Source organism: Leopardus geoffroyi, chromosome A2 (assembly GCF_018350155.1).
Source record: "Leopardus geoffroyi isolate Oge1 chromosome A2, O.geoffroyi_Oge1_pat1.0, whole genome shotgun sequence".
Classification (NCBI taxonomy): domain Eukaryota; kingdom Metazoa; phylum Chordata; class Mammalia; order Carnivora; family Felidae; genus Leopardus; species Leopardus geoffroyi.
This window is the reverse complement of record NC_059331.1, coordinates 65625204-65651487: the sequence shown is the minus strand read 5'-3', so window position 1 is coordinate 65651487 and position 26284 is coordinate 65625204. Positions and strand designations below refer to the sequence as shown.

Below are 26284 nucleotides of genomic sequence, written 5' to 3'. Positions count from 1 at the left end.
CACACCCCACAGACAGAGGGACACTGGGGGCCGTGGGGTGGCCTGGAGGGAAGAGGCTCCCGAAGCAGAAACACGCACCTGCAGGCTCGCGGCCTCAGGCCCCAGCTGGAATCCGGCCGCGGATGGGAAACTCCAGGCTTCCGAGGAAAACCATCCCAGCGATCGCCGGCCCTCGGGTTTCCAGAAGCCCCAACTTCTGCATTCTGTCCGGCCCTCTGTCCACACCAGCTCCCCTCCTCCCCCCTCTGCCCCCGTCCAGATGCCTCCAGGAGGCAGGGCCCGAGAGCGCGATTGTGACACGGAGGCATGTGTCATATTGTAACTGGGTTTCCACATCCTCCTGGCTGAATTGTAAGCGCCTAGAAGAGGAACAAGGGCGAATAATGAAATATAGGGATGCAGGAAAAGAGGAAGCCACCGCGAGACACCAGGCCAACCGAAATGCGGACACTTACGGAGAAGTGACAGAAAGGGAAGCAGGAGTCAGGAATTGCATTCGGTGGCTGGGCCAGGCGCACACACACGTATGCACAGATGCACACTCACAGGCACAGACTCTCACACTCACACGCCCAGGCGCACAGAGACAGACTCTCACACGGACACACACTCACAGACACGTCCACACACACGTTATACACAGACTCACGCACACTTATACACACTCACACACACATACACACAGACGTGGACACTCAGATACACACAGACTCACACACATATACACAGACACACACATGCACACTCATAAATACACACAGACTCACACACACTTATACACACTCACACACACTTACACACACATGCACACTCATAAATACACAGAGACACACACACTTATACACACTCACACACACATATACACAGACACACACATGCACACTCATAAATACACACAGACTCACACATACACATATATACACAGATACACACACACTTATACACACAGACTCACACACACATACACACACACATACAGAGACATGCACACTCACAGATACACATCGACTCACACATACACACACCTATGCAGACACACTCACAGACACACACACACATACACACACACATATACACACACACACGCACACTCATAAATACACAGACTCACACACACACATATATACACAGATACACACACACTTATACACAGACTCACACACACATACACACACATACACAGACATGCACACTCACAGATACACATCGACTCACACACACACACGTACGCAGACACACTCACAGACACACACACGCTCCCAGATACATGCTCTCACACACATACGCACACACTTACAGACTCTCAAACACACTTACACATGCATATGCACACACTCATACAGAGACTCACACACAGATGCACACACACAGACACACATACTTACACAAAGACAAACACAGACACAGACTTTCACACACAGACACACTCACATACATTCACACAAACGCATATTCTCACACACACATGCGCACGTGCATATACACACTCTACACGCACACTCACAGACACACAAACATATACACACCCACCCACATATGCACAGATAATGCTCTCACCTGGACACGTATACACTCACTATATATACACACATACATATACACCCCCATACACACACAGTCTTACACGCACACATTCTCACATACACAGACTCACACACGCTTACACATACACACTCATACACAGGCACACATATTCTCACACACACACACAGACCTCTACACATACACACACACACTCACACATACATACCCACATACTTCTATACAGCTTCACTCAGATACACACACATATGGATACGCACCCTCACAGAGACATGTACATACACTCACACTTACATACACGCTTTCACACACACACACATACTCTCGCATACACAGTCACACACACACTGTCTCCTATATGCATACAGTCACGCTCACGCATATGTGCACACACACATACCGTCTCGCGTACACAGACATAGAGTCACATGCTCGCACGCACACTCACACACGCTCACGAGCTTTTCCTCATCAGAGCAGACTTCTGCAAGGCAAGGCTGTCCTCGCCCGGGCCCCAGAACGAGGGACCAGTCCGGGCCACGGCCCAGCTGTGTGAGGAGGTCCCATCCCCGCATCCCCCGCATGTCTGCCCTCAGTGGTGTGAGGTCCAGAAAATCCCTGGTAATTCTAGGGGGCCATGCTGTTATTTCTCTCTGCCACTTAAAAGGCTGGAGTAAAACAGGGTGAAATTTCCTTGCGGCGTAATCGACACTGTAATCTTGGAGCTCAGACCAAAACGATGGAAAAACGAACAGAAAACGTTAACGACATTCAGGCAGATCCCCTTTGGGACTAAAAATACCCTTTCAAGAAACGAGAACAGACAGAGAGGAAAAAGCACGAAACTTAGGGAAGAAGGAGAAAGAAGTTGTGAATTAACCGGTTTGTGGTATTTTCTGCGTGTGGAGATAACCAGCAGGACTCTGGGTCAAAGGCATTCCCGCTGGAGGGGCGAGGAGGTCGCCGAGAAAAATCCTTATCTACCGTTTTCACAGGCGTGTGACGCAAGGGCGAGGGCCCCGCCGAGGGGGCCTCACCTCCGAGGCCTCTGGATTCACATGGGAAGCTCCCTCCAGGCACAGGTTTTAAAACGAATGCCCCCCTCTTCCCTGTTCCCTGGCGTCCAAGAGAACTAGTGGCTACTACCCCCAGGAATTATTACTGTTCTTGCAGAAAAACTGCTGCTTATCTCTTGAGACGTTACACGTGAATAGAACCTTCCCGGGATCGTTTCTTTCCATTCGTTCTTTGCAAGCGAGCACAGAACCGTTGCCATGAATTACAAACCAGAGAAGGCTCCGCACACGGCCCGTGGGCAGAGCTCGGACGTGCAGGCAGCTCAGGACGGCCCTGCGTGTCCTCCCTCCCGTCCTGCTGTCAGGCCTCCCCGGGCCCTGGCCGCTGCTTATGTTCTTCAACCCTTCGTCACCGCCTGCTGATGGCCTGGACCCTCTAGATTCTTCCCCCTCCCTCGCCTCCTAGAAGTGAACTTCTGTCTGACGGCAGGGAGAGCGCCGGGGCTCAGCTGTTTCCCTGAGCAGAGGGCGGCTGGTCAAATTTCCACCGACAAAGCCGACTGCCAGGGCTGTGACCCACCCTCCAGGCTTCCTGGGTGAATGTTCTAGACAACACTCTACTCCTCACACATGGTTCCTACCCCAACGTGACGCTGTGGACCCTGCAGTGTTGGCGCCCAGGCATGCCACGTAAAACCAAGCCCCTGACGTTTTCCTCCACACGTAAACCTGAGTCTTACCGAGCACCTGTGATGCTGTCACTCGTGACACCCACCGAGGATGGGACGTCCGCCCCGTGGCCACGGGCCTGCCACCAGGGGCACTGATGGCTGCCGTGTGAGACCCTCCCCTTGTATCAGCAAAATGGAGGTGGCCAGTGCTAGCCAGCACGGGGAGCTACCAGCCTGTGATTCCAAAATGTCCCAGTTCTTTTTTTCCCTTCAGTTTTGGCAGCTTGGTTTCTCAACTCTGAACCCTGTATCTTTCTTTTCTTTCTCTCTTTCTTCCTCCCTTCCTTCCTTTCCTTCCCTTATCCCTTTCTTTCTTCCATTCCTTCCTCTTTCTTTCATTTTCTTTCTTTTCTTTCTTTCTTTCTTTCTTTCTTTCTTTCTTTCTTTCTTTCCTTCCTCTCTTCCTCCCTTTTCTTTCTTTCTTTCTTTTTCTTTCTTTCTTTCTTTATTTTTTCTTTCTTTCTTTCTTTCTTTCTCCCTCCCTTCCCTTTTCCCTTTCTTTATCTTTCTTTCTTTCTTTCTTCCCTTCCTTCCTCTCTTCCTCCCTTTCTTTCTTTCTCTTCCCTTCCTTCCTCTCTTCCTCCCTTTTTTCTTTTCTTTCTTTTACTCTTTCTTCCTTCCTTCCTTCCTTCCCTTCCTTCCCTTTTCCCTTTATTTCTTTTCTTCTTTCTTTCTTTTCTGTTCTTTCTTTCTTTCTTCCCTTCCTTCCTCTCTTCCTCCCTTTCTTATTTTCTTTCTTTCTTTCTTTCTTTCTTCCCTTCCTTCCCTTTCCCTCTCTTTTCTGTTCTTTCTTTCTTCCCTTCCTTCCTCTTTCTTTCTTTCTTTCTCCCTCCTTCTCTCTCTTTCTTCCTTTCTTCCTTCATTCCTTTCTTTCTTTCTATCCAAAAAATGATACACAATAGCAAAGACCTCACCTGGGCACCACACCACCCCTCCATCCCACCTGCAGCCTGTTGGCCACCTTTCATCTGCTGTGGGCAGGTGTGCCCCGTGCACCCCATGTCAGCTGCTCAGTTGTGCCATATTCTGTCTCTCTGCCCAGGGCATTGGAGGCTCCAGGAAAACCTGTGCTGTGCACCAGCAGCTCCCAGTCAGGACCCTCACCCTCCACGGGGCAGCCCTTGGCCAGTGGGGGGTGCCGTGCATGCCCCCTCCTGCATTCTGCCCCCCGGAGGGGGGGGAGGGAGCTCTGGTGGGATGGAAGCCTGGTCCCCCACAGCAGTGGCAGGTGCATATCTGCATGGGTTTTCCCTTGTCCCTGCTCCCCTGTCTCTTGGTCCTGCCCCCCACCAGGCTGGAGAACAACCCAGCACTTCAGAGTCAGGAAGAATTGATCGAGAAGCATCTCGCATGCACAAATGGCAAACCTGGGGTCTTTGAGCCCCCAGTGACTGATACACCAGTGTCTGCAGATGCTCCGGGGGAATTCTGCCTTCTCTGGACCCTCTGTCATTGAGGTTTTCTGTTTGTTTTGTCTTGTTTTTGGCATAGAGGTTTTTTTTAATTTAATTTTTTAATATTTAGTTACTTATTTAACTGTTCATTTTTGAAGGAGAGACAGCGTGTGAGCAGGGGAGGGGCAGAGAGAGAGGGAGACACAGAATCCAAAGCAGGCTCCAGGCTCTGAGCCGTCAGTCCAGAGCCCGACGCGGGGCTTGAACTCACAAACCGTGAGATCATGACCTGAGCCAAAGTCAGACGCTTAAATGACTGAGCCACCCACGTGCCCCAGTGTTTATTTATTTTTGAGAGAGAGGGAGAGAGGGAGAGAGAAAGCATGCAAGGTGTGTGGGGTGGAGGCAGAAAGAGAGAGAGAGACACAGAATGCAAAGCAGGCTCCAGGCTCTGAGCTGTCAGTACAGATCCTGACCTGGGGCTCTCTCACGAACTGTGAGACCATGACCTGAGCCGAAGTCAGCCACTTGACCGACTGAGCCACCTGGGTGCCCGTGGCATTGAGTTTTAATACAATTCCTGCATCCTGCATCTGGGACAGGCTGGGTCCCCAGGCCAAGGGATCCCCCGCCTGGTAACCAAGGTGCCGGGAGACGTATGTAAAGGAAAGTTTTAGGAACTTGCTGGTAGATTCAGAGATTCACTAACAAGAGATGCCCTTCAATAAAAACGACACAGTGGAAGACCGATCGTGGAGCCAAAACTGCATCTACCAGCCCCCGGCCATCAGGCTGCTCCCAGCCCCGGCCTCAGTTTCCCCACATGAAGACCACCATACCTGTCCCTCCATTTGGTGACTTCAGAGAGCCCCAGCTGTCATGGCTGGGCTGATGCATAAAAGAAGGGGGCAGGCCTCTTTCCCTCCCGTCCCTGACAAACCTTAGCACAAACACTGCAGAATCAGAGCCTCGAGTTCAGGGAATGAGCAGGAGACTGGACATCAGGCCCGTTCTGGGGAGGCGTGGTGGTGTGCCAGGGCTCTGGAGGCTAGGCCTGCCCGTTAGGGCAAGAGTTGTGGTGGACGGGATTAAGGGGAACGAAAAGCAGGTTTCTCTGGCTCTCTATCTGGACAAAGTGGAGCTGCAAATCCCACAGGACGGGAGAGGAAGAGCGTGGGCTCCAGGCACATTGTCGGTGGCTCTGTGGTTCCTCTGGCCTCCAGACCTCCCAGCTTCTGTCTTTTATGATGAGATCCTACCGTAAGATCTAAGCAAGGAGAAGAGGTGTGGGAAGGTGTGATCTTGCTTATTGAAGAGCAGTATTTATTTGGGGGCAACTGGGTGGCTCAGTCAGCTATGCATCCGACTCTTGGTTTCGACTCAGGTCACGACCTCGTGGTTCATGAGTTCGAACCCTGCATCAGGCTCTGTGCTGGTGGCACGGAGCCTGCTCGGGATGATCTCTCTCTCTCTCTCTGTCTCTCTGCCTCTCCCCCCACTCTCTCTCTCTCTTTCTCTCCCAAATAAATTAACTTGAAAAAAAAAAGAGCAATATTTATTTTCAGAACACCGAGTATTAAGAAAGTTCTAAAAATATATGAGGGAAAATGTACAGCGTGTGGAATTCACAGAAAGTTTTGCCCTCTGCAATGACAAAATATTCATATTTTGGTCACCAATTACTCCAAGGTTGGTCGCGGTTGAGGGCCAAGTGAAATAAAATGTCTAATAAAGTAACAATAAGACATATTTTTACACATTAGATCAAGAATTGTTATCAGCTTTTCCCATTTTGGCTTGAGGCTCTGGGTTTAAGTGATAGAAAGAAATACAGTGTGAACTTAAACTGGAAGGTCCTAAAGATCAAAGAAATGGCGAATGTAATCCCTTTGCCTGATTCTGAGCTGCTAAACTTAAAGAATATAGACTCGAGGGGGCGCTTGGGCAGCTCAGACAGTTGAGCATCTGACTCGTGATGTCAGCTCGGGTCATGATCTCACTGTTCGGGGGTTCGAGCCCCGCGTCAGGCTTTGAGTTGATAGTGTGGAACCTGCCTAGGATTCTCTCTCTCTCTCTCTCTCTCTCTCTCTCTCTCTGCCCCTCCCCTGCTCACAATCTCTCTCTCAAAATAAGTAAGCTTTGAAAAATAGAGAGACTTGGGGGAATCATCCCGTTGATATCACACTGACTCAGAAGTCAGACATCCACCTATAGCACGTGGTGATAACAGGTCAAGAATGAGAAAGTAAAACCAGCCTCTGAGGCAACCGACAAAAAGAGAACTCAGAAGCCTCTGAACCAGATTCACGCGTCTACTCACGGGTGAGTCCCTGTGACACTCACGGGCCCTCACCTCATGCACACTTTTGAAAATGATTAAATGGTTCTTTCTTATCCTAACACCCAGCAGATTAGAAGTTGCAAATTAGAAAGCTGAGGCCGACACTGAAAGCACTATGCAACCAGATAAGAGAACTCGAGAGCCAGGGTCATTTAGGGAACAGAGATAAGGTCCACAGGGGCGCTGACTTTTTCCAACAGTGAAGCACAGGGCTCAGCCCACATGGCCAGACAAACGCAAGTCTTATTTCTGGCCGCAAGAGGACTACCTCTTGGCCATCTGGACCGAATGTCTGGAAGTCAACAGGCCGCTGCACTGGCGGTGTGAGAAATGTCTGAGGAAGGAAGGAATAAATAAAGAGCAAATGAATGAACGGAGAGCACAGTCCTTCCTGCACACGGGGTTTACAATTCGCCAAATGTGTGCACACAGATCACCTCTCCGGAACGCCCGAGTTAGTACTTACGATAGCAGACCTGAGCTGAGAAGAGAACGTTGAAATGTTTTCAAGATATTCTTGAAAGAATCTCAGGGGGTCAAGTGGGTTCTAGACAGATCCCTCGTCCCAACGGGTTAAATATACCGAAAATAAAATGGGTAAGTTTGAGTAGTTTAGAAAATGTGGTCACGAAGGAATGTTCCCTCCCCGCCACATGCTAGATGAATAAGTTGGTGGAGGTGCCCTTGAACGTGAACCATGAGCGTGCGTGTCAGACTGAGTTCAGATCACTGACCAGCTTGCTGAAGGATTTCACTTACAACAGGGACAGTGAATTTTGCCTCACGTATCCATTTCTGGGCAGAGAAACTGTGGATTTTCATTGCAACTGTGTGCCAAGTGCATAAATCTTAGGTAGGGGTTAAAAGGGTTTGGTGTCGACTGCTTCCAGGGTTTTGCTGCCGGGCAAGTAGATATGGAGGAAATACAGAACATTCTGAGATTAAAAACAGGAAATGGGTGAATTCATTGCCCCTTCTGGGAAATGATGAAATGAAATGTGTTTCAACCTTAAGGTGTAATCATGCAAAACTGCGTTTATCAAGGTTATTAAGACATATGATTTCTCATCAAGATAAATGACTTTTTAAAATTAAAAAAACCAAGGGGCGCCTGGGTGGCTCAGTCAGTTAAGCGTCTGGACTCTTGGTTTCGGCCCAGGTCATGATCTCTCGGTTTCGTGAGTTCGAGCCCTGTGTTGGGCTCTGCAATGACAGTGCAGAGCCTGCTTGGGCTTCTCTCTCTGCCCCTCCCAAAATAAATCAACTTAAACAAATAAATAAAATTTAAAAGCCCAACTAATATACAGGTTCAATCCACCCCACTCCCATAACATAAAACTACAAACAGCTAGATGCTTGAGGATTTTCTAGTACTAGACAATTAGACACGAAAGCAAGAAAGTCTCTAACGAACAATTGTGATGTGGTGAGTATCTCAGTGATCTCACATTGGAACTTATAAAGTTGAGAACTGGCTGTCTTTGTTCAGAGCTGTGCCACGTGAGCGGGATTAAACAATGAGAGGCATTGTGCTACAACCCCAACCCCTTATGCTATAAAGCACAACTGGTTATTTTTAAAAGCAAGTCTTCAACAACAAGCCAGGGAAGCCCACCGTGTCCTCTGCCTGCTGACACCCAGTGGCACAGGCAGGGCCCACGGCGGCAGCACCGAAAACCCAGCGTGCGGGGATCGTGGCCCCAATCGCTCCGTGTGCCCACGGATGCCTTTTCGCAGACTAACACACACAGCGGTTGTACAAATCACACCAAAGATCTCCGTTTATGAGTAACCCATGCAAATGAGCGGCAACGAAAGAACAGAAAATGATGGGAAATCTGACAGCACACATGTTTTCACACTTCGATGACACATGTCTAACGGTTAAGAACGGAGGCAGTTATCTGCGTGTGATGTAACGCCATCGTCAGAGTCTACTGGGGTAACATGCTATCGTGACCCAATAGACCTTGCCTGTGGCCTGCCTCCAAGCCCTACCCGGGGGTTCTCTATCCAGCTGCCAAATCAGCCGTGAGCAAACCCTCGAAACCAGGAAGAAGGGCCAGCGCACGTATTGCTGGTGGGTTCACCCAGTTCCCAAATATGGCATCCGTGCCGTGCAAATTAACGGGATATGATAGTGGTAAGGAGGTATGGATGTTGCTGTCTTCTTGGGAAGCACAGACCCACCTTGGTGGCTGCGCCCTGCAAGAGAAGGCCTGAACTGCTCCCCATGCATCCCAGGATCTCTCACCATGCTCCTCTGAGTAGGGGGCATCAGCATGTGGCCACATGGTCACTGACAGTGACTCAAATCCTGCCCCCGCCCCGGGACCACCCCCTTACTGCCACTGCTTCTCACACCTCTGCTCAGACACCTCAACAGGCCTGGGGGTCATTTCATTTGTTTCTCACATGGGTTCTTGAACCTAACTTTCGTATTGTCAAACTTGCTGCTTTCTGAACCAATGTGGAAAATAAATAGGATACGTTGTCTTGTTTCCAAAGCCTTGACTCAACCTTTGCCTGGAGGGTGTCCCTATCTGCCCACCTGATTTCCTACAGATTCTGTAACATAACTTAAAATATACGCATTAATGCCCTAAATGTGACTGGGTTTCAGGTAGGGGAAAACACGAAAGGCAAGAGGAGAAATGGTTGAAATTGGCATTCATTTGGGGGGATGCTATTCCCATGACTCCTCCCATTCCCCACACCCATGGCCATGACTGCCTATGGAACACATCCACTGAAGGCCTTCTCCAAGGTCAGCCCTGCTCCCAGAATCTCCCCTGAGCCCACTCAGAAACCCGGTTGCCATGGCACTTCCTTGGCCCTCAGTTGTGTCCCCCCCAACCTGTCCCTTTCTCCCATCCATCTCTAAAATTCTACCTGTGCTTGAAGGGATAGAATACACATCATGTCTTCTAATATCCTACATAGGTTCCATCGGGGGCGCCTGGGGGGCTCAGTCGGTCGAGCGTCCGACTTCGGCTCAGGTCACGATCTCACAGTTCATGAGTTCGAGCCCCACGTTGGGCTCTGTGCTGACCACTCTGAGCCTGGAACCTGCTTCAGATTCTGTGTCTCCCCCTCTCTCTGTTCCTCCCTCACTTGTGCTCTATTTCTGTCTCTCTCTCAAAAATAAATAAACATTAAATACAATTGAAAAAAAAACACTGATTTTGCTCCTTCTCTGTTTGTGGGTTTTGGTACCTCCAACCACTGCAGCATTTTGTGTGTCCTGCTCCCCGAGGAAGTCCCCCCAGTGTGCCTCCCTCACCCTCTTTGTTCCTCACAACGTGCGCAACAAATGTTCCAAGGATGGTCCAGCCTGGCCGGCAGATATCACAATCGAACTTTTCTACCAGTGTCCTAACGCCATTTAGAATTTCAGGATGTTTCATTATATCAGTCAGCTAATATCACTCTTTGGATGGTAACAAAGATCATAAACACACAGGCTTCACATAAAAAATGATAGCAACACAGCGCCCAAAGAACGCAAGACTTAGAATCAGAGAACTTGAGTTTACACGGGTCGTGTGATTTGTAGATCAGTGAGTTGACCTCACTAATTTTATAACCAACCATGAGCTCAAGATGGAGGCCCAATGACCCCAAGTGCCCACTGCCATTTTAGACAGTCTGGGCACGGGGACCTTCTTCACCTACAAAGCAGAGAAAGCACTGTGAGGACTAAGTTGGATAAGCCACGTCACCACCACCACTGTGCTCTACTTCCCTCCAATCCGTTATGAGTTAAGAGCAAAGGCTGTTAGCATCTTCAGCACATGAGTCTGCTGTGTTGTGTTCAACCACTGGGCACCATCACTGCGTAAGATAACAATCCGCTTACTGAATTCTTTTGTACCGACTGTCTCCAGTTCTGTTTGCATTTATTTACTTTTTCTCATGTTTGTGTTCAGAAGAGCGGCCAGCATTCCACCACACATGGCACAGCCGTTGGTTCAATTTGCTCATCCCAGAAACAAAATGGTGGCCAGGCTTGGTTCTCCAGTGGGCGGAGCCTCGGAGTCAGTATGCTGTGACGTCCATGGTTTCGAACCCACCACGTTCTTGCTCTGATCTGGGTAGTGATGAGGAAGCAGCACCTCACAGAGATGTTTTACTTCAAAGAGTGTGCCAAAAATAACTGTTCCTCAACGCACACATCCCACACTCATTTGTGTGTGCGTGTGAGAATTTTGCTAACAGCCAAGTTAGAGGGCATCTCATGAAATCATTTCTCAGCAATTCTCTTTTGTGGCTGGGACTCATATGCTCTTTTCCACGGGTTCTGAAAAGTCAGCCGTGTTATTTCCAGGAACACCAAGTGAAGACTTCAAAGAATCGTCTTCCTGACCAACCAAACACAATCCACTTCTCTGCCTATTTACTACTACGAAAGGTGCGGCCCGCGGATGGGCAATCTGCAGATTTGTCTGAAACGGGAATTCTCGGGGAAGTGTCCCTGGCGTATCACAGGGGAATCTATCACAGGGATGTTCTTTGCTCTTCCTAAATAAAGAACATACTTCGCATTTTGATCATGGTAAAACGTCCCTCCTTTTGATCTCCCGTCTGTCTGTGGAGCTTGGAACGTGAGCCTTCCTGACCCAAAATGCTGGCAGCGTGGGAAGGAAAATGCATTCACCACAGCAGCGTGACGTTGTTGGGCACAGACCCCGAGGACTTGTCTGAACCCTCACGGGGAGAGCCATCCATGTCGCTGTCATTGTAAAGCACACTTTCTATCTGATTTCCCTTTTGCTTCAACTTCCTGAAGTTGGACATTTACACTGAGCTTGGAAATCCTGGATGGAAGGGACAGACCCATTTGTCTGCAGGTAACATGATAACATTTCCACTTACAAAAGTAAAAATTAAACTCCATGAAAAGCCTGACGGACACAGGTGTGTGCAAGACTGGCTTTGCCTGGAATGAACCGATTCAAGACCGTCCCGGTGGAAACAGTGGCGTATTTTTCTGCTTTGATGCCTGGTGTGAATTTTGTTCCTTTTAAAGAACTTGCAAAAACGTAGCTGGCAATGGTTGAGCCCCCCTATGTCAATTTCATCCTTTATTTTTTAAAGTTTTATTTATTTTTGAGTGTGGGGGAGGGGCAGAGAGACAGGAGGACAGAGGATCCGAAGCGGGCTGCACGCTGATAGCAGAGAGCGCAATGCGGGGCTCGAACCCACAACTGGGAGATCATGACCTGAGCCGAAGCTGGACGCTTAACCGACTGAGCCACCCAGGCGCCCCCCGATTTCATTCTAATTAAAAAAAACCCCACAGATTATCTAAATGATGAAAAGGAAAAAATAAAGGGGGGGTGGGTACGTTTTCAGGTGGGCTTCTCCCGAAGTTGCCGTAAGAGGAGCATCTTAAGGGAAGAAGCCGTCTTATTCATGGCTGTACCTACGTCTGGCATTCCAAGAACTTAGCAGGCTGATGGGAAGCACACCCCACTGAACAAGACAGTGATAAATGCCTGATCCTACTCTGAGATCCAAATATCCCGGGCAATGCCTCAGCAGTTATGTCCGAGAAACTCACGCACGCCTTCTGAGTTGACAGTTGACAGGGGTTGTGGCTGCACGAAAACTAACACAGCTGCCTGCATGTAAACGCGTTGCATTTGGAGGAGCCGGGCCCTGTGCAAGGAAGGTTCTGTTCCCACTAGGCTCTCTGCCCTCCAGAACTAGAATATTCAAATTCAAAAACCTGGAAAACGTGTTTAATAGCCACGTTTTTACAGACCACGAGTCCCTCAGGACTACACAGCTTTCTTGCTACCTTCCATCACATCCCGAGGGCGAACGTAGCTTTGGACAAAGGTGAGCTCACCAGAGGCAGTGACCAGGGCCGGCAGGGCCCTCCGGGTGCCGAGTTTGGGGAAGGACCTGGGCACATAGCCAATGTCTGGGGAAGGGTGGGGGGACCCTCAAAGGAAGTGAAGCAAATGTAGTATCGTGTTGATTTCATCCCACTTGGAGGGACCCAGGAAACGTTAGCCAGGAGGACGAGGTGTTAAGAGGGCTGAGCATGGCTGCCTTCAGTGACCAGAAGGGCCCCCACAACTCACTGACCAGAAGGGCCCCCATAACTCACTGCCAGTGTGGCTCTAGATACAAGCAGATTTGATTTCACGACTTTGCTAATCATCAGCGTCAACCTAAGGCTGTCCCGGGAGACATGCAAATGGGCTGGCCCTTTCCCTATCAACAATGCTGAAGGACTTATGTGCTGGGCTCCTGTTAGCTCAGTGGCCTTCCTTCTGGAATGCTTTATGGGAGGGGGTCCCACTGCACAGCAGAAGCCTGGCAGTGATCAAACGCATGGCGTGCAGCTCGCTCGGTGGGTGGGGGTCGGGGGGCAGAGGGAGGCGTCAGAAACTTTCCTAAACTTTCCTTGTTTCCTTCCCGTGCAGAGGCTCTGAATCACCTTTCCACTCGGGGTACAGTGACCTAGCAGTCAGTGCACCTGACAAGAGCAGCCAGGAACTTTAATGCATCAACCTGAATATTGTAGCAGATGTTCAAAACCGGGCAGAACTGTCTATGAGACAAGAAGATCGTTTATTCTAGATTTTATTTCTATAATTTTTAAAATTCCATCTATTTATTTATTTATTTATTTATTTATTTATTTATTTATTTTGAGAGACAGAGACAGAGTGGGAGTGGAGGAGGGGCAGAGAGAAGAGGGAGACACAGAATCGGAAGCAGATCCCAGGCTCCGAGCTGTCAGCACAGAGCCCGACACAGGGCTCGAACCCACGAACCGTGAGATCGTGACCTGAGCCGAAGTTGGATGCTCAACCAACTGAGCCACCCAGGCGCCCCTCTATAATTTCTTACTATTTTACTGTTTTCCTCTCTCTACTCAATCGTGTCCTTCCTGTTTGCCATGGAAGGTAAGCTCTCAGAGCCCGTGGGTTTTTTCTGTCTTGGTGGCCCTCGTGCCTGACAGGCTGCCTGGGACAAAGTGGGTACTTAGGAAGCATTTATCTTATGAACTGATCCTTGGAGCCACTCAGTCCCACCTCCAGCTTGTTCCCCTGCATGCTGGGATGCCGATGCCACTCGACACCTGGGCTAATCACTTAGCTTCAAACCTACCATCCTATGTGGTGCCCGGGCTTCCTGGGGGTGTAGACAGTTTATTGAACGCCTTGCGGGAGCCAGTTCTCATGTGGCCTGATGCCCATGACATCTAGTCTCTCAGCCTGTAACATGTTCAGTGATTGCACGTTAAAGACAATATGGTATTGAACAACATATCAGTAAGTACTCAGATTTATTTTTAGCTTTTAAGGCTGGAGAGGATAGAATAAATTCTTAGTATACACCTATGAACATCTTGATAAGATGATAACTCGGTATAGGACCCAGTAATTACTTCTGAGATCCCAAGATGCCGTTAATTCAGATTATTTGTCCCCTGAAGGGTGGACAGAGGGGGTTATCTTCGAAGACTCTAGACGGCAAGGCAAACCCTAATCTCACAGCAAAACTGAAAAGGCTCATTTCCCTCATCTTTTCCCATTTACGTTTGACTTAAATTTTTATTTTGTTTTATTTTTGAGAGACGCAGAGCACGAGCAGGGGAGGGGCTGAGAAAGGGAAGCACAGAATCGGAAGCAGGCTCCAGGCTCCGAACCGTCAGCACAGAGCCCGACGCAGGGCTTGAACCCATGAACCACGAGATCATGACCTGAGCTAAAGTTGGACACTTAACCAACTGAGCCACCCAAGCGCCCCTGACTTAACTTTTGAGATGACACGTCTTATTTTTCCCTCAGCTGTGAAGCAGGGCTCCCTTCCTTCTGCTAACTGTTTTTACTGGATGGTTACAACATTGGCTCTTTCGGCTCCCCGCCGAGATGACTTTCTATTTCTGCGGCCAGGCTCACGAAAAGACAGCCTGAAGAGGGTTTTCGCCATACACCGAACTTGGCGTTTCTGTAAGGTGGGATGTTGGTTATGTTTCTCCTTCCCCCCCCCCCCCCACCCACACACTGTGTTCTGTGACGGGGAAGAAACCGTAGGGGAAACGCTTACTTGCCTGTGAGGGTCTCGCAGTCTAGCTGAACCCCGTGGGCAGGTGCACAGTAGCCCCTCCCCCCCGCCCAACCCCGGGCAGCTTACACCAGATGCTAAGCCTTGCACCACAGGTGTCTTTACGCTTTCTGTGCCTGTCGTGTCGAAAAAGTGAAAGAATTCTAGGCGTGCTTAGAGGAAGTTAGGTAAACATTCTGGGAGTTCTAAAATACGCTTCCTAGAGGGCAAAGAATGTGACTGCACGGGTTGGCCGTGTGTAAAGAGAAGGAGCTTCTAAACATGACCCAATGACATCATCAAGATCCACCGGAAGGGACAGAGACATGAACATGGAGGTTGGCAAAGGGCGTGGTCCGTCCGTCCGTCCGTCCATCCATTTATCCATCTATCCATCCATCCGTGAGGAAATACATATGGTAAACATGTGGCAAATTTTCATCCCTTCCAACCCAGGTAGGTAGGTTAGCAGACTTTAAATTTTTTTTTTTAATGTTTATTTATTTTTGAGAGAGAGAGAGTGCAAGCAGGGGAGGGGCAGAGAGAGAGAGACACAGAATCCGAAGCAGGCTCCAGGCCCCGAGCTGTCAGTACAGAGCCCGACGCCCCTAAATAAACATCTTTTTAAATGTTTATTTTTCAGAAGAGAGAGAGAGAGAGCGTGTGCACGAGTGTGTGATCAGGGAACCGGCAGAGAGAGAGAGGGAAACACAGAATCCGAAGCAGGCTCCAGGCTCCGAGCCATCAGCACAGAGCCCGACGCGGGGCTCGAACCCACAAACTGTGAGATTATGACCTGAGCCAAAGTCGGAAGTTTAACTGACTGAGCCACTCAGGCGCCCCCAGGTTAACACACTTTTAAAACAGCACTTTCCACACTCTGCAATTAGGAAAACCGCAGGACGCATTCAGTGTGCTTTGCACATGAAGGTAGTGGGTGGTTAGTCTGCCCCGCGTCACGGCTGCAGTGAGGCTGAGAGACCAGATTTAACCCAGACCTTCTGCTTCAAAACCTTCTACGATAAGCTAGACTCATCGTCCAGAGGAGTTCTTTTAGGGTGAACCTTTATGGCAGCCCTGAAAACAATTCTCACTGCTTTATAATTAAAATTTGGTGGGTTTTTTTTTAAGATTTTTTTTTTTTTTTTTTTTTGAGAGAGAGAAAGCAAAGGGGATGGGCGCAGAGAGAGAGAGAGAGAGAGAGAGAGAGAGAGAGAATCGTAAGCCACATTGTCAGGGCAGAGCCCGATGTGGGGCTCGATCTCACGAACCAGGAGATCATGACCCGAGCCGAAATCAAGAGTCAGACGCCCAACCGACTTGAACCGCCCAGACGCGCCCTAACTGATGGCAGGTAACCCCTGTCTAATTCGCTGAACAAGCAGCAAAAAGCAAGAGTTAGTGACCTGGAGACTCGTGTGGCTCTGACTCTCAGTTACCTACCACACAGATGCATGGGACCCGAGGGTACCTGGGGTGGCCTTGCCTCTGGCCTCTTGAAATGGTCTATTCCTGGGCAAAAGGTTTCAGCCACTGGTCCCTGGACCCAAGGAACAGAATTCTGATGAAACTGTACCAAGATCAATGTTCAAAGAAAGGAAGGCAGGAAGGTCGGAAAGAGGGAAAGAGGGAAGGAAGGAAGGGAGAAAGGGAAGAAGAGGAAGAGAAAAGAAAAGCAAGAAAGGGGGAGGGAAGAAGGAAGGGGGGGGAAATTAAGAAAGAAGGAAAATAAAAAGGAAGGGAAGAAAGGCAGAGAAGAAAGCAAAAAGGATCACCAGATAGGAATAGGACAATCAGAGCCACAAGGCTGAATCTGTGACTCTGTGGGTCCTGGCGTGCTCAGGAAACACAGCAGCCACAGGAGGACACGCTGTCTCCCGAAATGCAGGAAGGACAGCAATTAGTAAGCACGTGGCGTCCTCGTACAGGAAGGCTGGGGTCTGGGCTGCACGCAGCGAGGCAGGGTCGGGCGCCCGAGCACCCCCTGGCCGGGCTCTCGGGACATGGGTGCTGAAGGGGGACCTCAAGCTTCCCTAAAGGCAGATTGCTGCTGCCCTTCCTACTAAAGGAAATAAAAAAGCCTTCCCTTTACCACCTCTGCTCCCATCGCTTCATCAGGCTGCAGCAGTATCTTTTAGGAAGTTATTGAGAAGCTTCATTGTCCCCAATTTTTGCAAACAATTTCACAGATGCGATGGTGTCTGTCTTAGAAGCTTTATGCCTGTCCTCAAATGGTGTGCTCGTGGAATGTGCTTCAGGTCTATAAAGCAATTGCCTCATTTCAAAAAGAAAAAAAGAAAAAAGAAAAAAGAAAAAAAACCCGTCAAAACAAAAAGGACTGTATTTCTGTCTGTACGGAACTCAGTCACTCGGCTTTGGAAAACGAACTGGTTTCTGCACGTTGACAGACTGCCCTGTTCTCGTTATTTTAGAGAACTTCATGAGAGGCAGACCAGTCATCTCCAGTGAGGACAGAGCTGGGGCGCCTGGGTGGCTCAGTCAGTTGAGCGTCCGACTTCGGCTCAGGTGACGATGTCACAGTTCATCGGTTTGAGCCCCGCTTCGGGCTCTGTGCTGACAGCTCAGAGCCTGGAATCTGCTTTGGATTCTGTGTCTCCCTCTCTTTCTGCCCCTCCCCTGCTTGCTTGCTCTCTCTATCTCTCTCTCTCTCTCTCTCAAAAATAAATATTAAAAAAAAAAAAAAAAGACAGAGCTACATAAAATAAACCAGACTGACATAAAAATTGGACTGGACTTAGATTTTCTCTAAATCAAATGGGGCCCAACACGGAAGAGCCAAAACAAGCAAATTTTCACCTTAATTGGGGAGGACAATTGAGAAAATGTTTTGAAGAGAAAACTGACTTAAACACTACTTTGGAGCGGTGGTAAATGACCAGCTGTTGGCTAAATTTCAGCAAGGATCAATCTGAAAAGGTTTTCTATGACAGGTAGCACAGCCCTTTCCAGAACTCTGGACATCCAGCGGGTGGCCCCTGGCCAAGATGGCTTCTGAGTGCTCAAAATGTGGCCACTGTGAATTGAGATGTGTCGTATGTGTAACACATACTACAGTTCAAAGACTAGGGCCAAAGAACAGTCCAGTACTCACTAACGATGGCTTATGTTGAGTGCGTGTTCGAATAAGGATACTTGGGGTGTGCCCCGTCCAGTCAGGTAAATTAAAATTGATCTCGCCTGCGCCATTTTCTTTTTGAATGAGTCTACTGGGAAATTGAGAATTATGGCTGTGGGTCTCATGCTGTTTTCATTGGACAGTGCTGCCCTAGGACATCTGATTCCTACGTTTCACGAATCCATTCCAGGGATGCAGGTTCTTACTCATCTGTGATACCCCTGTTCCCAGACAAGGACTGAGAGCTGGCACGTGTCAGAAGGCACAGAGCCCGGCTGTCTGCCCAGGATCCAACTGGAAAGAGCCACACGGGACACCTAGAGAGTATGCCTGTGTGCACGTGCTGTGTGTGCGTCCAGGGAAGCCTCAACTTAAGGATGAGTTTTTAGGAGACACCCTGTCAGTAATAAAAAAAAAAAAAAAAAAAAAAAAAAAAAAAAACAGCCAGCGAGGGGTCCTGGCTGGCTCAGTCAGAAGAGCACGCAGCTCTTGATCTCAGGGTCGTGAGTTCGAGCCTCACGCAAGGCATGGAGCCTATTTAAAAAAAACCTGTAGAAACACCTACTGAAACAGGAAGACAAACACAGAACTTTTAATGCTGGCAGCTCCAAAGTTCAGCATGGGGACTGTTTTATTAGCGACAATGGCACTGCTTTGCAGTTGTGAGTCTAGGTAGTGTTTACAGTGACAAAATAACTCAGTTATCTTCTCGGGGTTAAAACCACTTCACTCAAAACCACAGCCTTCTCTACCGAGCGTGAATTTCACCGAAGACAGATTCCCCTGCGACTCCAGGACGAAATAAGGGGTGGCCACACCAGAGAGTCGTTAATGGTCATTATGGAACACGATGGCGCGAACCCGGGCCATCTGAGCGCTCTGGGGGCCCTGGCGGGGTTCTAGATCGCTCGCTGCACAGCGTGGCGATTGTGAAAGCAGGATGATTCTGCCGGGCTCCAAGAAGAGACAAAAAAGAATCGTCGAGCCGCCTGCCGGGCCGTCATAAAAAAGTTCTTTTCCCATTTCTGCAGGATTTCGTTCTGAAAAAGAGAATGGCCACCTTTGCCACGCGCTCTGCAGCAGGGAGCTGGCTGGAGGCCTTCCATCGATCGCACCCGCCTGGTGGGGAAAGACACCGGATGTTCAGGGCTTCACCGGAATCCTGCCTGGGTGATTTCAGTGGAAATCGACAGCCTGCAGCCACATCCCCTGTGGGGGAAATACTCTCCTGGCAGGCAGCCTTGCAGAGACACACCCAAGGCCCGCAGCTCAAAGGTCCCTGCAGCTCGCTCCCTCCCCTAAGTAGGGCACAGAGGGCTCTTTGGCTAATGGGACTGCAGCACCCAGCAGGTGCTTTGAGGCAGGAACTTGCAAAGAGCGTCCGCGGGGCTTGGGACAGTCGGGTTTGCCTCTGGTAATGTCCCCAGCTGCTTGCATATGGCCGAGCCCTTGCTGAGAAAGTCTCCCTACTGAAGCCACTGCATGCCCAAGGACAATGGAAGGGGTCAACCCCCAGATGTCTGTACAGACATCTCAGGGTTGTATGTAATCCAAGAGAGTCAGTCACCGAAACTTTCTTTTCAGAAACCCAATCCCGAGTTTTGAAGGATTTGGTGAGGCTAGACGCTTTCCTGGAAAAAAGTCACTGTGATGCAGTCACCTATTCCTGTAACGTGGACAAGCCTTGCTTTCGTTTGAAAGCCCTTCAAGCCAAAATAACAGCAAGAGGAATAAAAATATCTCATCGGTTAGGCACAGAAATGCTTTTTTTAAAAATATTTATTCATTTTTTTGACAGAGAGAGAGAGAGCGAGCAGGGGAGGGGCAGAGAGAGAGGGGGACACACAGAATCCGAAACAGGCTCCAGGCTCCGAGCTGTTCACACAGAGCCTGTCGCGGGGCTTGAACCCACGAACCGCGAGATCATGACCTGAGCTGAAGTCAGATGCTTAACCAACTGAATGCCCCACGGAAATGCTTTTCTAATCACACTCCCAGCAACAAAACCAGCATGCGAGGGGGGCATTCTGTGTATTAATACAGAGAGGCCAGCTCTGTGTGACGTTTCCAGGCTGTGACCTCAACGGCAGAGTCACCCGGAACCAACCCTTTGGTTGGACGCACTCGTGTTTTCCCCTCACCCCTCTTCCATAACCCGCTCCACAAACACCGGCTCCTGTCCCCACAGCGCTCCACCAAAGCATCTCCTGCTTTCGAATGTCACTGCAGCTGGATGACATTAAAATAGAACTTAAGCCAGTGGCGCGCAGGTAAACCAGCTCTCAAAAAAGAAAAGGAAAAAAAAAAAAGCCCTAATTCGTAGCACTTGCCGATTTCTGTGGTGGAAATCCTTCCAACCGCAGCGGGCTTCAAGCTACCAACAGTTGAACCCGAGCCTGGAAGCTTCTCTGAGCCTCTAACAGTTGGTATGTTCCCGCTGGCCCCGGCACACCACGAACTTGAACATACTTTCTAAGTTCCCTACGAGTCTGTCAACCGCTCCCTGCCCCGCCACCCCCAAATCCTAACAGGCTGAGGGTTTGAGCAGATCTGTGGTAATGCGTGCCCTGTAGTTTCTGCTTAGACTTGGAAGAACGCAGGGCTTATCTGGCAGGTACAGTAGCCTGGCCCCAACCACTGTTGAGCTGTGGAACCAGTAAGACGGCTTCCTGGGGCTGCCAGCCTCACTGAGCCTTTTCATCTAATTGAAATGGTTCTGTGGAAACTTTGCAAGGCAATGGTTAGGGCTCTGCTCTGCTTAAACCTTTCTACTTTTTGCATAAAAGGAGGGGAAGCTTGTTTTTTTTTTTTTTTTTTTTTTTTTTTTTTTTGAGTTATATTTACACTTCCCAAATCAGAAAATGTCCTAACCAGATAGGAGGACAGGTGGCGAGTGGTAACCACAACTCAAAACCTTTTTTTTTTTTTTTTTCCATTTCTTTCTGAAACCCCATATAGGAGGAAAGTTAACGAAATGTCGGTTGGTTGTTTTATGCCCAGAGCTCGGTATTCTTTCAACACAGATGGAACAGAGCAGAAAATGAAATTGGGACCGGACCACCTAGGACATAAAATGCTGTTGATCTATCTACCCTGGTGCACACAAATCTATTGCCTTGGGTAAATCGATTGGGTACGATGTGATCCTGAATTTGTCAGAATAAAATGAAGATAAACACTGATTTCTATTTGTGAAAGGAAACTTTTTTGTTGTTTGTTAAAAATTTTTCTTTAATGTTTATTATTGAGAGAGAGAGAGAGAGAGAGAGAGAGAGAGAGTGCAGGGGAGGAGCACAGAGAGAGGGAGACACAGAATCTGAAGCAGGCTCCAGGCTCTGAGCTGTCAGCACAGAGCCGGACGCAGGGCTCGAACTCACGGACCACGAGATCATGACCTGAGCCCAGATGAGACGCTTAACCAACTGAGCCACCCAGGCACCCCTGCAACTTTGCAAAGTGAACACGCACTTTTGGAGACATGAAGCATGGTTGGAAACGCCAAGGGCAGAGTTCTTCAACCATCTGTGGCCCAGTTTTTCTACAGGAATTCCTTTTGTAAAAGAAATGCATAGTCAGGTTCCAGAACCTACTGACTACATTCATCAGCCCAAAGTTGCCCCAGTGAATGTGCTCAATTGTGTGGGGTTGACGTGTTCAGGCTCGAGGGCAGGGCTTGAATCCAGGGGCTCGCCTGGGAAATGTGTGGAGACATTTATCGTCAGGTGTGACACCAGTGGCTCACATCCCCCAGCGGGAGGGACAGTCTCAGCCAAGGAAGGCGTCTCTGCCCCGGATACCAACTGTTGCCACTGAGAAACAGCGACCTAAAATAATCCACAGGGTGGACCCTGAATTCAGACAAAGCCTTTAACTCCTTCCCCTTCACTTCCTCTCTCTGGGGTCCTACCTGAGAGAGCAACTGCCCCGTTCCCTGCACTCATTTGGTACACGCCCCGCAGGCCTACTCGGTGCATGGGAGGTCCAGGTGTTGGGGGTGCAGACTGAGCAAATCCCAGAGGAGTGCTTTCTTTCTGAGTGGTGGCAGGCAGTGCTGGGAACAACAGCAGGGTAGGGAGGTACGGACTGGTGATACCATCCAGGGTGGGCTCAAGGAAGGCCCTCTTTTCCGGCGCTTCTGGATGGAGACTGAGGGCAGTGAGGGAGAAGGCCACGGGGAGCATGCTGCAGGCCTGGATGTGGCCAAGGCAGAGCCCAGGATAGCTCAGCCTACCTCCCCTGGGCCCTCCCCTTGGGCTATTCTAGTTTAATCCTTCCTCTCCACCTGCTCCTTCCTATTGGCCTTCAAATATACATTCATATTCTCCTCCTACAGATCAACCCGCAGGTAGGGCAGGCTTCCTACCCTCTGCTCACCAGTGCTCCCTGATGCTTGGGCTCAGGCTTCCGTCCTGCTGAGCTATTTTCAGGGATCCACCACTGATCTCCCAAAGGCCCCGTTCTCCAGCACTGCTCACCCTTCTCACCCTCGATATCACTTCTCGTAGTGGCTTCTACACCATATTTCTCTCTAGAAATTTCACCTGAATCCAACAGCTCATTCTCTGCCTCCTTCCTTGCCTTCTCTCCTAGACAATAATATGCCTCCTTTACACCCATCCTGCCTTCCAGAAGGTTCCTTGGCTACCAACTGCCATCACATGTCTAGTTGACCCAACCCCCATGTATTCCCATTCCGCTCAGGGGAATGACCTCCTTCCAGTCATCAAGGTGGAGGCTGCAGTCACCTCCTGCATGTTCCACATTGAGTGATGCACAAATATGGCGGCCACCGCCCTGCCTCCTTCTGCTGCAGCTTTCACACTCTGGCACACATTGCGTCTCCCTGTCAACTGTCCCCAGGGCTCTCTCCAGCACACAGATCCGGCACGATCATCCCCCAGACTGTCACTCTGGGAGGGGTCCCATCCGAGCATCACGCCTCACTCCCAGGAGGAAGCCTCTTCACCCGCGCTCTTGCCTTCTACCCAGCCACCACTGTTTCTCAAGTCCAACGTGGCTCAGCTCTCCTACCTGCTCCAGCTTCTACTTGGGGAGTCCTCCCAACCCTCCTCTCCCCTCCGCCCAGCTCAGCGAGGAGCAAGTCTTCCTTCCCTACTGTGCATCCCTGTGGATCCCTTCCTTCCCTTCCTTTCTGTGCATCACTGTGGTGCATTTGGCCACGACCCCCGGTGCATTTGGCATCATGGCATCAACTCGGCACAACGAAGGGCTCTGTCGGCACAAATGTTATTGAATGGGAGGTCCTAAGATCTGAGAAGCCGAGGTCTGAGCAGACAACTAGGCCAGCATCAATGGTATCCGCACAAATCCCAAAGTCAACCCAGCAGGGGAAGCCTCCCGTGGCGGCCCTGCTTTGGATCATACCTTGAGAACCTCCGGGACGTTGTGGGCATTTATTCGTGCGCACATGCAGTCCATACGGGCCCTCACCGGACAGTCCATATGGGACAGGACAGAACAGAGCAGCACAGCAGCCCAACATCCCCCCACACACGCTCCTGACCGGTGCCCCTCCACGGAGGCAGCGTAACGCTCCCACATTGTCCAGTCCGGGTTGGACTCTTCCTTGTCCCCTGCTCTCGGCCTGGGAATCTAAGGGCCTTGTTAGACTGACCATGTCCTGCTCTCTCTGCCTCATTTCTTTTTTTTTTTTTTTTTAAATTTTTTTTTTTCCAACGTTTATTCATTTTTGGGACAGAGAGAGACAGAGCATGAACGGGGGAGGGGCAGAGAGAGAGGGAGACACAGAATCAGAAACAGGCTCCAGGCTCTGAGCCATCAGCCCAGAGCCTGACGCGGGGCTCGAACTCACGGACCGCGAGATCGTGACCTGGCTGAAGCCGGACACTTAACCGACTGCGCCACCCAGGCGCCCCTCTGCCTCATTTCTTAAGGACGCTGAGCTTTGGGGGAGGTCACTCGTATTAGGGTCTCCCCGCAAAGTCGCCGGCCGCGAGGTGCCACCGGCACACGCCTATCCATCCAGGTGCCGCGGAACATCTCACGGCGAGCCCGGTGGACGGAAAGATAGCGATTACCCAGCAGTGGCCTCTGTGGATGACCGTCCACCTGTGAGCCGCCTGGCCCGTGGTTTCCACATGACAGTGGTGGGCAGGGTGAGTCCTGTCAGCTGCTGGGGACAGGAATGGTGTGAATCCACCTGCCAGGGCCAGCAAGGAAGGACACAGCAGAGCCAGGGATGGAGTCCCAGCCCAGAGATGTTCCTCCAGGGGAACTGTGAGTTCTTGTCAAACACCACACAGGAGACACACACACACCGCAGTTTCATTTTTTTCCAAGGAATGTTCTTCAACGTGTGTGGTCCGGTCCTGCCCATCCCCAGGAAACACAGTAAAAGATGATGCTGGCATCACACACAGTCACTTGCCCTCCTCCGGGGCGCCACAAGCCATGCATCCTGTGGAGACCCCCACGGAGCCTCAGTGCTCTGCACTGGCCAACGACACAGGGGTGACGAAAACACATTCCAACGGGAAGCAATGAACGTGTTCTATACCAGCCGCTCTTCTGAAACCCTGAAAGTCTTGGGCGGGGGAGGCAAACCCACTTTCATGAGGCCACCTCTCATGTTTGGGGAGTTTCAGGAAAATGGGAGTCTTTCCGACTGCAATCATCGGGGCTTGGAAACGTCCTGGGGACAACACGTCCCTCTCAGCGAGGCGTTCCGAGACGGGGACAGTGAGCCACAGGGGAGTCATGCAGAATCTTACGCTTTTGCACCACTGGAGCCATTGCACGGAACGCACGGCGAGGTGAACAAGAATCCAAGTGACAGGCTTTCAGTTTTGCGTCAAAGGACAATGAACCCCACAAACCCAGCCAGCCAGCCACCAGGAGTCGTGCAAGCAGCTTCTGGCCTTGGGACTGCTTTCGCAAGGGTGTATCCCATCTGAAGGCGCTTGAGCTCGGCTGCAGCCAGCGCTCAGATGCTGTTAGATAATTTTCCTCCCTCACCAAACTGGGGTTTATCGGTTCAGAGGAGATGCATTTCACAGATAAAAACAACTTCCTCTAACTGCTGATTAGATAAGGAGGCATAGCATCCGTCCTCAAAAGCCGGCGCCCAATCTCCAATTAGACCAAAGCCACTGCTTTCTCTCTCCATCGGGAAAAACTCTCTGCACCATGTCCCCCTCGTCCCCGGGCTGCCGAGAAGCCTTCCAGGCACGCAGCCACCTCTTGGCGCTGCCTTGGGATTCTGCCTAAACTTGAAAACGAAGGGTGAGATTGGGCACCCTGATGGACCAATTAAAAGCATGTGACTCTTCCAAATCTGTCCTCGAACTCATGACGCAGTGAAGGGATTTTTACTTTGCATACATAAAAAAAAAAAAAAAAAAAAGAAAGAAAATTTATGTCTTCACGTCCTTGATCATTTTCCTGGATTCAAGGGAAAGGGGAAAAAATCTAGAATTTTTTTCTCCTTTTTTTTTCTTTCCATTTTTGCCAGCGTGTGAAGCAGCAAACCGTAGTCCAAGGGACTCGATGGAAAGCCAGATTAGCTTCGAGAAGGCCACCCCGGGGGGTGCAGAGCTGGGCTCCAAGCACCACCCTGGGACGTGACACACTGCCTACTGGAGAGAGGTTCTGAAACAAAGCACCGGCCCTGGGGTGGGGTGGGTCATGCAAGTGAGCAGTGCAAGAGAAACACCTTCCAGAAGGAAGCAGCGGCATGCGTAAATACACGTTCCTGCCCCACATTCAGGCCCAGAGTAACTGGAGAGTGACTGGATCCCCACGATCTGCTCACGTGGCCAAGCCCTCTGGGACAAGCCTTCAGCAACCCCCGTCAGTCTCCAGTCTTTGGCCTTCTACTGAGTCAACTGCTGTACGTTTGCTGACTGTCTTCTTCAGGGACAGCCATCTCTACTCCCATCTTTCTTCCCTGACTCTGGTTCCTCCCTTCCTCCTCTGCTCCGGCCTCCAGGGTTGCCTCCCCTCCAGCCCTCTCCATTCACAGGGGAGGGGCCTCCTCTGTGCCCCGCACCTGCCTGGCAGGGAGCCAGCCTCCCACC

General features: G+C 50.2%; 1 protein-coding gene across 20 annotated transcripts in view; it reads right to left on the bottom strand.

The window, feature by feature from the left end:
* IKZF1 (IKAROS family zinc finger 1) overlaps positions 1-26284 on the bottom strand; it is a 100048-nt gene that overhangs the window by 46674 nt on the left and 27090 nt on the right. Inside the window, exon 1 of one of the 20 annotated variants that reach the window (XM_045494275.1) lies at positions 79-632. The exons of the other annotated variants lie outside the window; for them this stretch is intronic. The gene's annotated coding sequence lies outside the window, so the exon portion shown is untranslated. Of the gene's footprint in view, positions 1-78; positions 633-26284 lie in introns of those variants that run through there. 20 annotated transcript variants of the gene reach the window in all.